The sequence below is a fragment of the Lissotriton helveticus genome, chromosome 5_1 (genome assembly GCF_964261635.1).
Source record: "Lissotriton helveticus chromosome 5_1, aLisHel1.1, whole genome shotgun sequence".
NCBI lineage: Eukaryota > Metazoa > Chordata > Amphibia > Caudata > Salamandridae > Lissotriton > Lissotriton helveticus.
This window is the reverse complement of record NC_136065.1, coordinates 630,096,163-630,112,307: the sequence shown is the minus strand read 5'-3', so window position 1 is coordinate 630,112,307 and position 16,145 is coordinate 630,096,163.

The window sequence follows — 16,145 nt, the reverse complement described above, 5'->3', positions numbered from 1 at the left end:
TCCAATATGTAGGCATATTCAACACATAAATAGTGAATCCTGGTCCAGTTTAAGTCCCTGTAAATATAGATAGCTTTGATGGGGACCATCGGTTTGTGATGTGGGACTTGAGCCCAGTTAATCTTTTGGGCAGGGACCTTGTCTGTAAATGGAATTGTGTGATTTATTGTATACCGGGTGGTATCCAGCTTCAAACACAATGAGGTTGCAGATTTTAAATTGAGCACCCAAAGACCAGCCGTTAGGCTGTCCTCAGTTTTGAAAAAAGAAGGTTTACCCCCTGACTTAAAGGACTTTGTAAAGAGGGAAGTTTGGGATTATACTGGCAAAACATTGGCATGAACAAAGATATTGAACCCTTGAGAATATCAATAAAACCAAATACAGAGCAAACCAAAATGCTCCAGTACAACTTCTCACCAGAGGTGGTGGCTGGAATTGCTCCTGTTATTGAGTCCACATAAGACCAAAGTATATTAAAAAAGATCTTTGAGAATCCCAAGTAATTTCAGGTACTGAAAAATAATCTGGAGACCCTGCAAGTGTAGTGCCACTCAGTTCTGATCCAGTAATCAGTCACCTATTGGTGGCATCAACAACCCAAGAAGCATGCAGACAAGATATTACTGCCCTATTGAATTATGTGGCTTAAAATGGACAAAGTGTCCCCAACCAAATTTTAATATTATCAAAATGAACTCCTGTATCTAGATCATTATATCAAGAAAGGAGCAAGGAAGGTGTATCAAGAGAGCATAACTGCCATACTGAAAATGAACCCTTTCAAGACACAGAGGGAGGTCAGGATGTTTCTAGGAATGGTGGCCTAATGTTGTCCGTGGATTCCCAACATTTCCCTAATGGCAAAGCCTCTACAGAGTTTCACACACAAAGATGTGTCTGATCCTCTACCATGGGACAACAAATTTGAGAATGCCTTTCTCGAGATGAGAGAAAGACTTAGCCTCCAGGAATGCTCGAATATGAGAAGAATTGTGTTCTGTTTTGCAGCGAAACGGATGGGTGCTCCCACGCTGTGCTCACACAAACTCATGGTAATTCTAAACATTCCAAAGCATATTTTGCAGCAACCCTTGACCCAATAGTCATAGCATTGCCAGCTTTCCTAAAGGCAGTGTTCGCAGTTGGTGTCAGCATTCGGCAATGTGAGGTTATCATCATGGGATACCATCTTACAGTTATGGTCCCTCACACTGTTCAAATCTTACTAACCTGTCTCAACCCTATTACTTTTTTGCCATTGCCTGTTACTGATACAAATGATGATGTGATAGACCCTGAGTGCCTTTTCATGATAGAATTGAGTACCAAGCTGTTGGAATTGGCCCTTTTTGGAGGATTACCCCAAACCTTTTTGCCTTCATTCGCCGATTGTGTTCTGGCATTGTTTTTGTTGGCTTTAGCACTCTGGGCACTTTACCACTGCTAACCAGTGGTAAAGTACATGTGCTCTCTCCCTAAAACATGGTAGCATTGGCTCATATCCGATTGGCATATTTAATTTACTTATAAGTCCCTAGTAAAGTGCACTACATATGCCCAGGGCCTGTGAATTAAATGCTACAAGCAGTACTGCATCACTGCTTGTGCCACCCACATAAATAGACCCTTAACCATGTCTCAGACTGCCACTGCAGGGCCTGTGTATGCAGTTTACTGTCACTTTGACTTGCCATTTAAAACGACTTGCCAAACATTAAACTCCCCTTTTTTACACATACGTCACCCTTATGGTAGGCCCTAGGTAGCCCTATAGGCAGGGTGCTGTGTAAGTAAAAGGTTAGACATGTACTTTCAAGTTTTACATGTTTTGGAAGAGACAAACAGCTAAATTCGTTTTTCACTGCTGTGAGTCCTACTCGTTCCATAGGCTAGCAATGGGGATTACCTAGACACCCTTTAAGCTGTAATTCATGTTTAATATCATTGGAATGGTGGTGGTAAATCCTCTTTATTGGTAAAGCTGGTTATAACATTACTGTTACGCCAGCCCCTTTTGCAGGTGTATCCCCAAACCTTTTGCCTTTTGCCTCCTAGTTTTCTGACCTGTTTTTGCTGGCATTAGGACTCTGAGTACTTAACCACTGCTGATCAGCACTAAAGAGCATATGCGATCTGTGTAAATTGTGATTAACATTGGTTATGCATGATGTGCATATTTGATTTACTGATAAGTCCCTAGTAAAGTGCACTGTGAGTGCCCAGGGCCTGTAAATCAAATGCTACTAGTAGGCCTGCAGCACTGACTGTGCCACCCACACATGTACCCTTTCAAAGATGACACAGATCTGCCACTGCAGTATCTACGTGCGCAGTTTTTAACTGTCATGCTGACTTAACGTTCTCTTTTCTTACATATAAGACACCTCTAAGGTAGGCCCAAGTTAGCCCTGTGTGCAGGGTGCAGTGTGTTTCAGAGGTAGGACATATAGTGGTGAGTACTACATGTCCTGATAGTGAAATACTGTGTATTTCGTTTTTCACTTTTGAAAGGCTGGCTGTCCTATAAGTTAATATGGGAGCTGCCTTGTAACATCTTACAAGTGTAACTTTCATTTGGGACAAGATAGGGAAATTGATTTTAGGCTCTCTAAACTTTAAATTTAATGACCCACTTTTTAGTGAAGGTGGATTTAAATTGTGTGTTTGAAAATTTCACTCTTAGAAAGTGGGTATTTTCTTGCTTTACCATTCTGTGTGCCTTTGCCTTTTTGTGTATTAACCGTCTGGTTTCGGAAGGACACCAGATGGGGATTTGCATTCCCTCTAGACAGTCACAAGTTGGGTTCAGATGTTTCCTGCCTTTCCTGCGTGGCTCATGGCCAAGCTGAATAGATCTGTCTGCATTTAGAGTGGTAGGAGGACTTGTCATTTGCACTTGAATGGACTATGGGTGCCTTTCACAAAGTTGTCTCCACCTCCTGTAGTGAACATGATCTGAGCAAGGCAGAACTGGTTTATGTGTGCAGCAGAGACTTTTACTTTGTGCTGCCTTCAAAAAGAAGCATGGTAAAATATTGGGGCTCTGGTCTCAGAACTTTAGAGCACTTCTGGAAACAAGTGGACCCTGCCAAGAAGAAGAGCTGAAGAGCTGTGTAAGGAGTGTTGCCCTTTTATGTGTGAGGGGTGGATTGGCCTGCAGATGCAGCTTTTATCTGTGGGCAGAGGAAAAGGATTGACACTCTTTGTCCTGCTGTGGTATCCTGCTTGAAAAGATCTCCAAGGGATTGATGCAAGGTTGTCTCCTTTTGGAAGACTCACGGAAATCAAAGACTGCAAAAGATTGCTTCTGGATCTAAAGGAACCTGCCAGGAAGAAGAGCTGGAAGAGCTGTGTAAGGGGCACTGCTCCTTGGTGTGTGTGTGGTGGATTGCCCTGCAGTGGCTACTTCTGTCTTGGGCAGGGGAAGTACTGGCCTTTGAAAGGATGCATGTGGTGAGTACTTTTCCCCCTGGTGTCCTGGTCACCTACAGCACTCGTGTGGTGAGAACCAGCATGCTGCCCGAAGTGCACCCTGACCATTATTCCCGGGCACAATTGTGGGCAGTTGCCTGTGGGGATTCTGCCTGTGTGGACCCAGGGAGGTCTTCCCGCCAAGGGGGGCAGTGGTATGCCCCCCATCCCCACCGTCCTGACACATACCTTGGGGCAATTTGATGGAGTGTTGCAGTACCGGGCGGTTCCTCGAAGGAGTCCCCCGGTACCCAGGTAAAACTTACCACATCTCCCGTTGTTGCAAATTACCGTACTACACATAGTAGATGCACAGGTGTTCCTGTGGCCTACGGGTTGTACCTGCATAACTTACCATGGATTTACTGGTGATGTCAAGTGGGATCTAGGAGTTTCTCTTCCTTCCCTAACTACTGTATTTCAGACTCTGATGTTATGATATATGTCATTTTTATACCTTGCAGTGATAGGATAATGAGTGCCATTTCAGGACCTGCATAATATAAACCGAGATGGGGTATGGTGTTTCTATGACGTGTGCAATCTATAAGTCATTATCTTAGTGCACTAACTGTGATGCTGTGACAATTTCCTAGTTGGCAAAGTGTTATTGTATTATATATGTATTTGGATTTTTGTCGTTTTTGTCTTGTTTGGTTTAGATAAAGATACTTTATTTTTCTAAACTGGTGTGGTGTCCATTTGTGCTATTTTCACTGTGTTACTGTGTGTTTAGGTACAAATACTTTATACAGTGCCTCTGAGATAAGCATGTCTGCTTGTGCCAAGCTACCAAGGGAGTGAGCAGGGGTTATCAAAGGGGTGTAATTCCCTTACCCTGACTAGAAGGAGGGGTCCCTACTTGGACAAGGTTCATACCTCTGCCAGCTAGAGTCCCCCATTTCTAACAATTACCATTTAAATTGCCAATTTTAGAAAGTGGACTTTCTCTGGTCTTACTGCTCTGCGTGACTTGTAGTCTGTCTCCATTACATATCTCGGCTGGGTGGCAGCTACACTTTGTGCTTTCCCTCTAGACAGCCACAACACAGGAATGGCTGGGTGTGACAGGAGATTCATCTGCATCCATCTTTATACCGATAGCCTTCCTGGACATGAAGGGGGAGAATTGGCTCAAACTTACATCTGAATAGGTTGGGTCCTGCCTTCACACAAAGAGCTGATTTACCCCCCTACTGGTAGCTTGAAGCCAGGGCTGGGCTGAAAGGGATACTTGTGCACTTTAGAGAGTTCCTTCGAAGTCACACTGTAGGAAAGTGCCTCTTTTGGACATGATTAGCCCCCATTTTCTCCCTGGAAAATGATGTTGTTTCATCTGGAAGTGCAGAGGGTCCCTGCCAACCAGGTCCCCTGTGCCAGATCTCCTTCCCTAAACTACATTTTGTTTCCACAATTGGCACTCCTTTAGCTCACATAGAGGTCTCTCGTACAAAAGTACTCCAGGTACCAAGGGCCTTGTGGTTAAAGAGGGTCCCTAAGGGCTGCAACACAAATTATGCCACCCTAAAGGGCCCCTCACCATGCACTGCAAGCTGCGTGTCTTGGTGCAGACAAAACTGAAGACTCGAAATGGTACACATCCACGTGTGCCATGCCCATAGAGACTGCAAGAGATATAGGTAATACACCCCTCTAGCAGGTTTTAGCCCTAAGACAGATGGCACTACATCTCCTGTGAGGGCATATCTGCATGGGCAGCAATATCCTTGTTAATTCCTGGATACTGTAAGTGGCCAGAGAAGCAGTAGTAAGTACATGGGCTGGACGCTCGACATTAGGAGTTCCCCAGCCTTATGATGGCTTCACTGAAATATGAGATGTTTGGTACAATACATTTCAGCATAATGAATCTGTAATGGATCCAGTGTCAGATGTATTTTAAAGTTCCACACAGAGGACCCCTTAGAGCGGTCCCCTGTCACCTACCAATCCTTAGTGTGGTCACTGACTGGCCTGTGCCAGCCTGCTATCACCAGACAGTGTTCTGACCTCATGTGTCGAGTGCATGCGCACATTGAGGTCGAGAACAATGCCTTTCCTGGGTGGAGGTTGTTGGACCCGGGGTCACCGGTCCACCTGAGGTAGCTTGGCTCGAGTGGGAAGGCCTAACTTCAAGGCAAAAGTGTTATGCTTGCGTCACACTCACCCAGTAACCCAGCGCTCCTCCACTTGAAAAATGACACTACACCTTTTGTTACAAAAGAATAGAGTGCTTTATAAAAGTTCCTTAATTTAGCTTACTTCGTTAGCAATGTATCACTTTAACACATTAAGCACTTCCACATTCGATTACCTGAATCAATAAGAGCTCAACATTGCATTTAGTTAAAGAACCCTTTTCCCCAGAGGAAATGAGTTCAACAAATCCACTTAGTACTCTAGATTTCAGGCAGTTACTTTGCAGTTTAAATAAAAACAAGCAGCAAGAAAACAAAATGTATCTACTCAGTGAAGCAAGATTGGGCATTACTACAGTAAGGAAACCATGTTGCATATCTCTTTTTGTAAGATTGGTAGATGCGTTAATGAAGCAGGTGCCAGAGTTATATACTCCAGGAAAGACAAGAACGTGCATTAAATTCAGTCAGTAACCATGCACTTGAACTTGTCCTGCAATGCCCTGGCTTCTGTTTAGCTTTAGTGTTGAGCCAGCAGCAGGTCTACGGTTGGCAGATCCCTAGATCCAGTAGGGTAGTTTTATCAGTTCAAGCTCCCTTGGCTTACTTCACATCTGCCCCGCGGAGATTTCTCCCGCACCAGCCCCCAAATCCCTGCTTCTTGTGGCTTGCAGTTATTGATGACAGATATCGCCGTCACAGGCAGCTGGGGGAGCTTACCCCCTCTCCGGCAGTCTCTTGTTCAAACGTCCGCTCCCTCGCAGGCAAGGCCGGCTTACACACTGGGCTTGCGCTGGGGAGAGGACGCTTCCACTACAATGCTCAAATGAGTTTACCGTGCCTTAGCCACCTTCACAGGCAGCCACTCCTCTCTGCCGAACAGCCACGCTCCACTGGGCCTGCGCGGGAGAGAGGTGTCTTGAACGCGGCGCCGCCCCCTCAGAGAAGCCGTCGAGCCCTCCACTGAGCCTGCGCCAAGGGAAAGATGCCTCAATGCCGCGCTGCCCCCTCAGCGAAGATCTCCTCAATGAGGTGCAGCTGCACCAGTGTCGGATCGATTTCCGGTTCCTCTCCCCGGGGGAGGAAGTCGCGTTGCCCAAAGGAGAGCACACCTAATCTCACTGCCCCACCAAAACCTCACAGGGGCCTCAGCTAGATCGTCTCAAAGGGGGGGGGTCAGCGGTGGTGACTCTTCTCAGCGCTCCTCATCACAAGTAAGTTGGACAAGCACTCACTATCTACAACTCTGCAGAAGCGGTGTCGCTAGCGAGGGGGGGGGCAGTTCTCACAGGCCCTTCTTGTTACTCATAGTTATCCAGTGCTCACAGGACAACTCTCACCCCCACAGGACAACGAGGCAGTACTTTTTAAAAAGCCCGAGTCCCAACAGTTACTTTGGGACAATCCAACGAAAAATGACAGCTCCTTCCTTAGTGTGGAGACACCAGGGCGAGGTTCATCTAGTTAACCCCTAGGCAGGGTCAGGTCTATGGGTAGAGGGGCGATGACAGCGGCAAGGAAGCAACCCTCAGAAGTAGTCAGCCCACTCAGTGCCCTATTCCCCTGATGCCACAGCCTGCACTCCAGCCGGCCTCACGATGCTCAAAATGGCCGCCCAGCACCCTTCCTTATATAGCCTAGCCCCAGGGCACTAGAATCGGCCGGAAGGTTCTAGATCCCTCTAATGCTAACCTATGGGCCAGGCTCTGAGGTAAAACTTTGACAGTTGGCAGGCCACCATTTTGAGAAGGAACACCTACTCTTCCTCCATTTTAGAGGAGCACCTGCGCCTCATTACTAATTGGTAACAATGAGGCGCCCAGAGTCCTATGGTCAACACCCATAAATTACAGTGGACACAAAATTAGAAGGCAAAAAGGGGAGAAAAATAAGGAGGGAACACCCCAAGGGCTGACAGGTCTAACACGCATCCCCCCCAGCTGAAAGTGGGGAGAGCTACCCAACCCCTTGGGAGTTCTCATCACTAAGGGGGAAATACCTTGAGAGACTGTCTGCGTTGGCGTGGTCCACTCCAGGCCGATGTTCCACCCCGAAGTCCATTCCCTGTAGGGAGATGGACCACCTTAGCAGCTTGGGATTCTCGCCCCTCATTTGCATCAGCCAACAAAGGGGCCGGTGGTCAGTCTGAACAAGGAAGTGCGAGCCAAATAGGTATGGCCGCAACTTCTTCAGAGCCCATACCCCCGCAAAAGCTTCCCGCTCAATCGCACTCCACCTCTGTTCCCGGGGAAGCAGTCTCCTTGATAGAAAAACCACAGGTTGGTCCAGACCCTCCTCATTGAGTTGTGATAACACCGCCCCAATGCCATGCTCCGATGCATCCGTTTGGACAATAAACTCCTTGGAAAAGTCAGGGGCCCTTAGGACCGGAGCCTTGCACATAGCTTGCTTTAAGGTGTCAAAAGCTCGTTGACACCCCTCCGTACAGACTACCCGTCGGGGATGTTTCTTGGATGTAAGCTCAGTCAAGGGAGCCACAATTGTGCCATATCCCTTGACAAAGCGACGGTAGTACCCTGTGAGGCGCAGAAATGCTCTGACCTTAGTTTGGGTCTTTGGGAGCTCCCAGGCCATGATAAGTCTCAATCTTAGCCTGGAGGGGCTGCACCTTACCCCGGCCCACCAAGTGGCCTAGGTACACTACTGACCCCTGCCCAATCTGGCATTTGCTAGCCTTGATCGTCAAGCCAGCCTGCTTTAGGGCTTGTCGGACAGCTTGAAGGTGACACAAATGGTCCTCCCAGCTGCTGCTGAAGACAGAGATGTCAACAAGATAGGCAGCAGAGTAGGCCTCCATACCAGAGAGGACCTGGTTCACCAGCAGCTGAAAGTGGCAGGGGCATTCTTGAGCCCAAAGGGCATCACACAAAACTGGTAGTGGCCCTCAGGAGTGGAGAAGGGTGACCTTTCCTTTGCTCCATCTGTAAGGGAGATCTGCCAGTACCCTGATGTGAGGTCAAAGGTACTTAGGTATTGGGTAGCTCCCAACCGGTCAATGAGCTCATCCGCCCTTGGGATCGGGTGAGCATCAGTCTTTGTCACAGAATTCAGTCCCCTGTAATCCACGCAGAAACTGAGTTCTGGGGTGGTGCCCGGCAGCTTTTGGTACCAAATAAACCGGACTGGACCAGGGGCTGCTTGAAGGTTCAATCACTCTCAGCTCCAGCATCTTAGTGACTTCACTGTGGATGGTGGCCTTCACCTTATCTGATAGCCGGTAGGACTTGGACTTCACAGGTGGGCTGTCCCCTGTGTCCACATCATGGGTACACAAGTGAGTCCTTCCCGGGATAAGAGAGAACAGCGAAGAATACTGCTCCAGGACTTGACGGCAGTCTCTCCGCTGCTTGGGAGTTAGGGATGGTGAGAGGATCACCCCCTCTACCAACCCATCCTTCTCTTGGGAAGCAAAGAGATCACGGAGAGGCTCACTTTCCTCTTCCTCTGTCCCATCAGTCACCATCATCAAGATGACTGCGGGCCTCTCATGGTGGGGTTTGAGGCGGTTGACATAGGGCACCCGATGATGCTGCCTGGGGGTCTTAAGATCCACTAAGTAGGTGACCTTGCCCTTCTTCTCAACCACTTCAAAGGGGCCTGTCCAGCAATCCTGGAAGGCAATAAGCTCTCCAGGCTCCATGACCCACACTTTCTGTCCAGGCTCCAACTCCACAGGGTGAGTATTGCGGTCATACCACTCTTTCATGACTGCTTGGCTGGCCTCAAGGTTGTCAGAAGCTTGCTTCCACAACTTAGCCATTTGGCTACAGAAAGCCAGCATATAACTCACCCTTAGCTGTATGGAGGAGCGCTAGTACTGGAGCCTAAACCTGGGACGCTGTGTTTGGTCCCTAAGCCTTGCCGGTGTCGGAGCCGGTGTTTTGAACTTACCGACACTCTTTGCGTGGCTGATATCTCCGAGGGACGCTGCCCGCCTGTGAACTTTGCGTGTGGTGGGGCTGAGAGGCTGCAACAGGGGGAGGAGCGCGGCAGGGACTCCCTTTCCCAGGAGTCCCTGCGTGGCCAAACAACATCCGGTCAGCGCCCCCTGCTAGCCCCGCCCCCTGCCCGGCATACAGGTGAAAAGTCCCACAATTCTTGCCGGAAAAGTGTGGCCCTTAGCTGTGTGGAGGAGCGCTAGTACTGGAGCACAAACCTGGGATGATGTGTTTGGTCCCTAAGCCTTGCCGGTGTCGGAGCCGGTGTTTTGAACTTACCGACACTCTTTGCGTGGCTGATATCTCCGAGGGACGCTGCCCGCCTGTGAACTTTGCGTGTGGTGGGGCTGAGAGGCTGCAACAGGGGAGGAGCGCGGCAGGGACTCACTTTCCCAGGAGTCCCTGCGTGGCCAAACAACATCCGGTCAGCACCCCCTGCTAGCCCCACCCCCTGCCCGCCCACTAGCTATAGAAAAGTTTGTTGTTTCGTCTCGCGGGCCGCCGGGTGAAGCCCGGGCAAAGGGCGGGCCGTCTGTGGCCGTCCGGGGCCAGGGCGGGCCATCCCCCTAAGCACTGTGATTAGGTGAAGTAGTGTTTCCTTGTTACAGTGACCTGGAAGACATACCTTCTACTTGTATATGCCAAGTGGAACTTTTATGTCTACTCGTTCTGGGAAAAGCATGAGGGGGGGGTGACCATATAATTGGAACTATGGACCAGTTTATCACCAGGGCAGTCTCCGTTGTGGAGAAAGAGATTGCCTTAACAGAACGTAGACTCTCTCGTGAGTATCTCGCACATAAACGTTCCTCCTTGGGTGCATTGGCCCTGGTTCCTTCACCCTCCAACATTAATTCTGCTATCCCCTTGCTAAATGTTACCTCAAGTAATGAGCAATCCCGCGTGAATGAAAATAGGGAAAGTCTGGAAATACTACCAAACCCCGAGGTAGAGAATGGGGGTATGAGTCTTGCGCCTGAAGTGACTGAGCGACCTGCACCATTGGGGGTGCCACTGACCACTTCTCCAGTAATAGTGATTCATGAGGCTCCCAGATTACATCCTACATTATCTTCTCCGGCGAGGTCTGAACTTGTTACATCAAAAAGAAAATGAATTATCTCACCTCGCAAGGGGAACAGGTTTAAAGCTTTTAAAAGAATGAGGAAAAACTGTGTGAGGGAGTGTGTTTCCAGGAAAGGTGGAGGGGTAGAGGCCAAAGCCCTCCAGGAACAACTGGGGGGCGAGTCATTGGGTGACCATGGTGTTATACTGTCTGGCAATGGCCATCTCCCTCCTTCAAATGGCCCCTTAGTAGAAACACCCTTGATAAATCAAATACAACAAATAATGACCACTTTGATCCTCCCCGTGGTGGAAAGACTAAAAGGGCTCTCGGAGCAACTGGATAAATTTGAGCAAGCTTCTCTGGATAATTTTTTTGCACTAAAAACCCTAATTAAATTGCATACAAAAATTAGGGGGGACGGGATTGGGGGGGATACAGGCTTGAGACCCCCAAATTCCAATGACCATATTCAGACTTCTGGCAAAGGGGAGTCGCAACAAGATACAAGGGACCCTATAGCAAATGCTTGTCCAACAGTCGCCATTGGTGTTTTACCTATGGCTGGAGGGGTTGATACCAATGACCAAGCTCGATCAGTACCACCAAAGGGGAAGACTAACACCGCAGAGAGCAAGAAAAGTTCTATAGCTACTGACACAATAAGGGCATTGAGGATCGACGATCGGGATGGTAATAAATCACTTAGTGAGTCAAGCAATTTAACCATTGCAAGAAAAGTACATTCTGAAAGTTATATAGGACCAGCTCAGGCCCCCAACGCTGATCTTCCACCTGGCTGTCAACCCTTTGTAGTGGTCCTTACTGGGGTCCCTCCGTTAAAATCGGAAATAAAGGAATCTTATGATCAACTCAAAAGCAAAACACTATACTGGCTTAAAGAAAACAGACCTCTTCACCATACTATAAATTGCCAAGTTATTCATGTTAGAAGGGTCAATTGGGTGGGCACTAGACCTAAAGATATAATGGGGGATTGTATCTTAGTCAATTTTAAAGACCCCTCAGTAGCCCAGCTAGTTTATAGCCAGGAACAGGGTAGAGGTAATACAGGAATCAGCACTCGAGATCTTCGTTACTTCTACCCACAACCAATGTCATCATGGAAAAGAGGACCATCTCAGGTGGTCATGAGGGGTAGTAGGTACTTGTTTTTTGATTTACCTTCACCTGGTCCCGGAATGTTGCATCAGAATAGGGGCTTGAATACAAATTGGTCATGGTGGGGCTACTGACATGCTGGACAACCCCCCTTACGGGAACAACCCTTTACTTTTGTAGACCAGCCCTCTTTTCGGGACATAATCAGCCCGGTGGCTACGGAACTTGTTTCCAACTTGGATCCATGTAATAGCCTACCTTCTGTTTGCCTGTCTAGAGAGCTACCTACTAGAGTACCTGAGGTTGTGATTAGTGAATTAAGACAGTTGGATTCACCCTCTACATACAACTATGGTCAAGGCACAGATCTTAATAATGGGGCTCTGGTTTCTGTCGAAGGGGGTAAGGCAGTTGTTGAATCAAAGTCCTTGGATATCTTTTCCACTTCTGCGGTTACCCAAGTAATAATGCCATCTGTAAAGCTAATGTCATGGAATATCGCGGGGTTAACCAGAAATCTTCGGGACAGCGTCTGGAGCTCCTATATGGAAGAGCAAGACATTATTCTCTTACAAGAGACTTGGGCTATAGACATTGTCCACAGATTGGGTTACAAGACTTTCCACTGTGGAGCAATTCCCTCAGTGAGAGGAAGACCATCGGGGGGTTTAATAATTTGGGTAAGAATAACCTTGAATGTTGATGTTTCCCCTCTTCCTCTCCCCTCCCATGATCTTCTTGGGGTCAAAATGTTGACAAAAGAAATGGGGGTATTGTATGTAATAAATATTTATAATAGGCCCAACTCTCAGAATAAGGAATCCGTGGCTGTAGAACAATTGAGATCATATTTGGATACATTGGAAGCTGACTCACAAGTTCTTATAGGTGGGGACTTCAATTGTCGCTTTGAGCCTGTCTTGGGACTAGAAAATCTTCTTGAGGAACAGGACAGGGCAAATAACATTCCTATGCTTGATAGTTTAAGACCAGTCAAAAGTACAGTGGCAGCCATACAGATTTTCCAGTTAGCTATGGCCCATGAGCTAAGGGCATGTAACGGTTGATTTGACTCTGATAAAGCAGCAGCCTATACATATAGTAAAGGTAATTGTAAATCGCTCATTGATTTTATAATGGTTACAATTAATTTGTGGCATTTGCTATTGGACTTTAGAATAGAGCACAGAACAGAGAGTGATCATTTCCCACTACAATTGAGGTTGGATGCAAAGTTATTTATGGACCCAATTGTTGGGATAGAGTCAACCAAGGAGGAGGGTGAGCTCCAGGTTTCGAACAACAGGCGGTCCGTTAAATGGCCTTATATTCTAGCCAAAGAAGAGATAATGGTAAGTATTTATAGCACTTTTGCAGATACCATCTCCCGCTATGGAAACCTTTGCTTGGGTTCCCAGGAAGTCCTTGACATGCACCATCAGCTGGTGGACTCCCTGACCCCTCTCCTGAGTAAAATTTATGTTAAGGAAAAAACAATTAAGACTAGGCACACCAAACTAGATAATCCCTGGTATAATAAGCAATGTCGTTTAGCAAAATCTAATTTAATTCAGGCAGTTAAGACTAAGGATCGGGTGAGTATCAGAGAGGGCAGACATGTCTATAATAAGACCCTCACCCTGGCAAAAAAGGAATGGGATGACTCTGTTTGGGAGGATCTCCTTAATGCAGCCGGGATGCGCGATCAATGTACCTTTTGGAGCCTGATATCTAAACAGAATAAGACGGGACGATCCACTACGGATCATTATCTAGATGAAAAATCATGGTGTGATCACTTTTCTAAATTATATGACTTAGGAGAAGCGGGCCTGGGTATTGACGACCAGGAAATTGACCGGGTTTCTGGCGTTAGTTTGTTACAGTTTAGTGAAGAGGAGACAATGCGGGCACTCCACGCCACTAAGGCAGGGAAAGCACCAGGCCCTGATAAAATTCCTGGGGATTTATTTAAGCACGATATTGAAGTTTGGTGCCCGTATATGAACTTCTTTTGTAACTCCATAGCGGCAGGGACACCAATTCCCGAGACCTGGAAAGGGGCCGAAATTGTCACAATTTTTAAAAAAGGGGATCGATATGATCCAGCCAATTACAGACCGATCAGTTTAATTGATCTTTTACAAAAAATCTTCGCCAGACATATTTTAAACCGTCTTTTAGAGTGGATAGAGGAATCCAAGATCCTTTCTAAATACCAGGCCGGGTTTAGATTAAAGACAAGTACCGTAGACCAGGTCTTTAGGTTCATGTGTATTTGTTGGAAGTATGTAAACATTAGGAGGGGTAGCTTGTACGTAGCATTTATGGATCTACGTACAGAGTTTGATCTTGTTCCCCGTTCCCTTTTGTGGGCCACTTTGAGGAAAATGGGTGTTCCGTGTGAACTTCTTTCAGTACTCGTTAGGCTTCACACAGGAAATTATGCCAAAGTGAGGTGGGGGAGAAATGGTGAGGTCTCTAAGGCAATACCAGTGAGAAGGGGGGTACGGCAAGGATGCGTGCTGGCCCCCACGCTTTTTTCCCTCTACGTGAATGATATTCCGCCTTTTTTGGCTAATTGTAACCATGATTCTCCAAAGTTGGGCAACGAGGTGATCACAGCATTATTATTTGCTGATGACACCATTTTAATCTCTCAAACTCCAAAAGGACTTCAAAATCTGGTAAACCAATTTTATAGCTATTGTGAGGTAAAGGGGTTAGAAATTAACTCCTCAAAGACTAAATATATGGCCCTAAACCCACAAAAATCTTTTTAAAAGAACCTGGTCCTAAAAGATACAAAATTAGAATATGTGGAGTGCTTTAATTATCTAGGCATTTTGCTGGATAAGAAATTATCATGGAAGAGCCAACTGGAAAAAAGCAGGTTGATACTAAAACATAATTCACTGCCTATCTTAAAAACTCATGGGGGGAGCCTCTCCAAACCTATTACACCGGCTTTGGAAGTATTTAAAGCAAAAGCGCAAACAGCGGCACTATATGGTGCCGAAATATGGGGACCCGATTCTAAAAAGAATTTTGACCACGATGAAAACAATTTCATAAGACGGCTACTTAGAATTCCACTGAGAACGCCCTTAGTTCCAACGCACCTGGATATTGATATCAAGCGTACAGACCTTCAGGTGCATTTAAGGCCGTTGCTTTACTGGGTGAGATTATGGACCACGCCAGAGCTCCATGACTATAAAAGTGGTTTATTAGAAATTATGGGTTTGAATACACTTAATTCTATTAAATGGTTAAAACACATTTCTAACTGGTTCTCTAAACTAGGGCTAGCTCACTTTTGGGATAATCCTTTGTCTTTAACACCGAATTGTAAAAAGCTATTAAAGCTTTCCTTCTGGTCATACGTTAATAATGAAAGGCTACATGATTCTAATATTGGTACACTAACCCTTAAGTTTTTGCTATTTAAGGATACAGCTTCGTTTGAACCATCCATGGACGAAATAGAACCACCACTTGCCAAAACAGTATTTCTGCAATTTAGATATGGAGTACTGCATATAAATGCAAACACTTGTAGGTGGGGACACAACACAAATACGGAGCTTGATCTCTGTACTCTATGCGTACAAAAAGTAAAAGAAGACGAAGCTCATGTGCTTTTCTTTTGTCCAGTTTATAAGAAACCTAGGGTAAGATGGATCAAACTATTGTGTAAAAACGTGGGTGTAAGAACATTTAAAGAAGCTGAGCGCTTACTTAGATCCACTACTTCCCAATTGGTAGTGTTTGGTGTAAGTAGGTATCTACTTAGTGTTTGTATGATTAGGAAGAAACTTGGTGTCAAAACATAATGCTTGGTTTTCTCTATTTATGTGCATATTATGCATTTTTAATCCTGATGTATGTTTTAAGTATACTGGCTTTTTAAATTATTTATATGATAGGAATCTGATTTTATTTCGGTAATTGTAATGATTATAATTGTAATTCATTGATTGTGACTTTCCCCTTGTGAGCCTCCCCCCAAGATATTTATTGTTCATGTCATTTTTCTGTGCTTTAAATGTAACCATTGGATTTTTGCAATGTGATGCTATTTTTATACTTTTATGGCTTGTAGCCGAAATAAAGTTTTTTCAATCAATCAATCAATCAATATAACTCACCACATCCTGGGGAAGCCTCCTGGGAGTCTTTTCCCATCCATCTTTCAACAGGCTGAGAGGTCCTCTGACAGGGTGCCCATACAGAAGTTCAAAGGGGCTGAAGCCCACTCCTTTCTGTGGCACTTCCCTGTATGAGAACAACAGACAGGGTAGGAGGATGTCCCATTTCCTCCGCAGGCTCTCAGGCAGACTTCTGATCATACCCTTCAAGGTTTTGTTAAACCTTTCCACCAGA